At 36.9% G+C, this 3,560-nt stretch overlaps 1 pseudogene; it reads left to right on the top strand.

The window, feature by feature from the left end:
* Positions 1-1,514: 1,514 nt before the first annotated feature.
* On the top strand, positions 1,515-3,221 carry LOC120182570 (annotated as a pseudogene).
* The last annotated feature ends 339 nt before the right edge of the window (positions 3,222-3,560 follow it).

Below are 3,560 nucleotides of genomic sequence, written 5' to 3'. Positions count from 1 at the left end.
CTAAGTTCAAAGGCATTATTTGAATGATTTATGGATTTACATTATATTTCATCCGTTCCATTAAATTTCCCTCTTTTGGTTTACAAAATGACTATGAGAAAAGTCAATAAATATTAATATTAATATTAATATTTCATTTTTTATTCTTTTATGTTCAATTCTTCTACTATTATGAAAATAAATTTGTCAAATCCATTACTCACTTTTTAGGGTTAATTTTATCATTTCTTACATTTTATACAATTTAACATATGATTAAATTTTTCTCATAAAATTATGTATTGGGTTAATATGGAACAAAAATAATGATGCAGAGAGAGCAATATTTAAACTGTTTATGGTTTACAAATTTAAAAGATTTATTCTGATCTTGTAATGATATTGAATTTTACTGAAACAAAAGAAGATACAACTTTAACAATGCAACCAATCACAAAGAGAATTTTAAGAACCGTATCCAACAAAAAAAAATTAAACAGAAAATAAAATAAAAAAGAAAAGCTAAAGGCGAATAACAGTCGAAGGCTTCTTTTGAATCTGACGTCCATCATCCTCAGTAACCTAATAATCATCAATAGTACTCATATGTTTATATTTAACTAGACGCTTTAAAGATGATTGAGTGTCGAGCCAACAAAGCAAACTTCCATTTTGTTTCGTAAAATAGACCTACATTACATCGGCAAACAACCGTAAAAGGAAATTTAATCATTGAAAGATCATCGACAATCGTAATTCAAATACGAGTGTTAATTTTCGAATGAAAAAGTATGAGTTTGAAACATATGAATAGTTAGATGATCATTTTATAATTTTTAATAATCGGATGACTCAACAAAATATTGTCCTATAGTCGAGGGACCTTTTTGTAACTTTTAAGATGTATTTAATTAAGTCAGTTCACATGTTTCCTCACGATTTAATAAATAATTATTTAAAATATTTAATTTTATAATTATTTACACTATTAAATAAATAAATAAATGATAAAAATTGAATACAAAAGGAAATGGTGGAGTTATCATAAAAAGAAGGGTTTTGCAAGGTAAGATTAATATTAGTGTAACAATGGGCGCAGTGATGTTTAGGGATGGAAAAAAACCTGAACTCGATAGGGAAAATCGAAAATCGAATTAAACGACGACGGGAAAAATCGTTTATGTTAAACGGTGACGGGAAAAAACCGTTTATGCTAAACGGGGACGGGGACGGGTTTGGTAATCCCCGCCCCGATACCCGACCCGATAAATATTAAAAATAATTATTATTATATATATAATATTAATAAATTTAAATTAAATTAAAAAATATATATAATATTTATATATTTAATTTAAATAAATAAATATATATATATATATATACCCGGCCCGATACCCGACCCGATACCCGTTTAAATAACTGTTTAGGCTAAACGGGGACACCCGTTTCCCCGGTTTTTCCCGATTACCCGATGAGGATCACTGTTTAAATTCTTGCGGTTTTTTAAGCGGGGACGGGTACGGGTTTTTTAAATGGGGACGGGGACGGGGGATCAATATCCGGCTCGAACCCGGCCCGTTGCCATCCCTAGTGATGTTCATGTTTCTGTTATGCTTCGCGGCCGTATCGAGGACGGTGGTCCGCGGCGAAGATCCCTACTTATTTTTCACTTGGAATGTTTCCTACGGCACCATTGCTCCCCTCGGTGTACCCCAACAAGGCATTCTTATCAACGGAGAGTTTCCGGGACCGAATATCAACTCGACTACTAAAAATAATGTTGTGATCAATGTCTTCAACAACCTCGACCTCGACGAGGCACTTCTTTTCACATGGTAAACACTATATACTATGGTTCGGATTTCGGATTCGATTATTTAATGTAGAACTCAAGTTCATTACACTATCATGGCCGGGGATTGGTTCGGCAAAGGACACAAGACCCTCAAGAAAATATTGGATAGCGACCGCAATCTTGGCAGATGCGATGGCGTCCACATTAATGGGAAAGTAGGGAAAGGCGACGGCAAGGACACTCCTCTCTTTACCACGGAGACTGGCAAGACTTACAAGTATACGATTTGCAATGCAGGGATTAAGACATCTCTTAATATTAGGTTCCAAGGACATAAAATGAAACTAGTTGAGATGGAAGGTGCTCACACGATCCAAAATGAATACGAGTCCCTTGATGTGCACGTCGGACAGTGCTTTGGTGTGCTTGTAACAGCGGACCAAGAACCGATGGATTATTATGTTGTCGCCTCTACCCGATTCACGAAACGAGAGATTACTGCCACTGGCGTCATCCGCTACAATAATGGCAAGGGAGTGGCCTCAACTAAGGTAACTCCACCACCACGCGGGGGTTGGGCTTGGTCGCTCAACCAATTTCGTACCTTCCGTTGGAACCTTACCGCTAGCGCTGCTAGGCCTAACCCTCATGGGTCATACAAATACGGTGCCATTAACATCACCCGTACCATCAAGCTAGCTAACACCGCCAATAAAGTAGACGGAAAGCTTCGATATGCTATCAATGGGGCATCCTATGTCGAACCAACCACTCCGCTGAAACTCGCAGAGTACCATAAAGTTGCAGACAAGGTTTTCAAGTTTTCAAGTACGACACCATTCCAGACGATCCACCGGAAGAGATCACACAAGTCCGTATGGAACCGATTGTTCTCAACATGACGTTCAAAAACTTCATCGAGATCGTATTCGAGAATCGCGAAAAAGCCATCCGGTCCGGCTATTCATTTTTTGCTGTGGCGTAAGTGTAGTATCCACCTAAATATGCTCATATTGGTTTATTCAGACTTTAATACTATGCTTTTGGCACCCCATTATTTGCAGCGTTGAGACCGGGACATGGAGTTTGGACAAGAGGATGAATTACAACCTTCTCGATGCAGTGAGCCGACACACGATCCAGGTTTTCCCTCGTTCTTGGGCTGCTATCCTTATGACGTCCGACAACTGTGGAATGTGGAACATTAGGTCCGAGATATGGGATATGCGCTACCTCGGACAACAATTCTATATAAGCATTCTTTCCCCTGAAAAATCCATCAGAGACGAGTACAACATGCCGGATTCTGCAGCAGTTTGCGGCATCGTAGCAAACTTGCCAAGGCCGGAGAAACAGTACAGCTGATAAGGTTGCAATCAATGATATTTCTATCCGAAGTTCAATTATAATTATGGTTCGGCTTCGTAAACAAATATAGGAATCTAAGAAGAGGAGAGCAAATTGTGGATCAGTTGCTTAAAACAATCAAGAACTATAAGTTTTGGCAATTTAATTTGAACGTATTTCCATCCTTCCAACATGCTGTGCTTAAATTTGTTATCTTTTTAGGGTTGAAATCTTTCGATATCCATCTAAATATAAAATAACCCAAAATGATCGTAACTCATAACATAAAATGACTCGAAAACATAATGACTTAATCTGAAACTGCCTCGAATCTGAATTTATTAGAATCATGAACAAAAAAAAGAAAACTACAATGCAACAGTTTCAGTATTTTTTTTCTTTAATTCAAAAAGAAATTAATTAATTAATATTAATA

This window comes from Hibiscus syriacus, unplaced genomic scaffold, assembly GCF_006381635.1.
Source record: "Hibiscus syriacus cultivar Baekdansim isolate YM2019G1 unplaced genomic scaffold, ASM638163v2 tig00112688_pilon, whole genome shotgun sequence".
Taxonomy (NCBI): Eukaryota; Viridiplantae; Streptophyta; class Magnoliopsida; order Malvales; family Malvaceae; genus Hibiscus; species Hibiscus syriacus.
The sequence above is the reverse complement of the archived record's forward strand: the minus strand, read 5'-3'. Positions and strand labels throughout refer to the sequence as shown.